Below are 338 nucleotides of genomic sequence, written 5' to 3'. Positions count from 1 at the left end.
GATGATGGGAATTGCAAATGATCCAGAGACGGCGTGGTCCGGGCTTGTCCTCTGGGCACCAGGGACATGCTCTGGCCCTGAGCCTGCAAACTTGCGGTCCCTAAAGCAAGATCCTCTTTCTCCTCCTAGCAAACTTTCCACTCAACTGAAACCTAGATGATCCCTTGATGTGACCACCCAGGTTTACTCTGTCCCCGAGTGGGCTGGGGCCATTTCAGGTACATGGACCTTGGGTTTTTTACGGAGTTTCGCTCTTGTTGCTCAGGCTGGAGTGCAGTGGTGTCATCTTGGCTCACTGCAACCTCCGCTTCCCGGGTTCAAGCGATTCTCCTGCCTCA

Source organism: Colobus angolensis, unplaced genomic scaffold (assembly GCF_000951035.1).
Source record: "Colobus angolensis palliatus isolate OR3802 unplaced genomic scaffold, Cang.pa_1.0 Scaffold453, whole genome shotgun sequence".
In the NCBI taxonomy this organism is placed as follows: Eukaryota; Metazoa; Chordata; class Mammalia; order Primates; family Cercopithecidae; genus Colobus; species Colobus angolensis.
Note: the sequence above shows the minus strand (reverse complement) of the source record.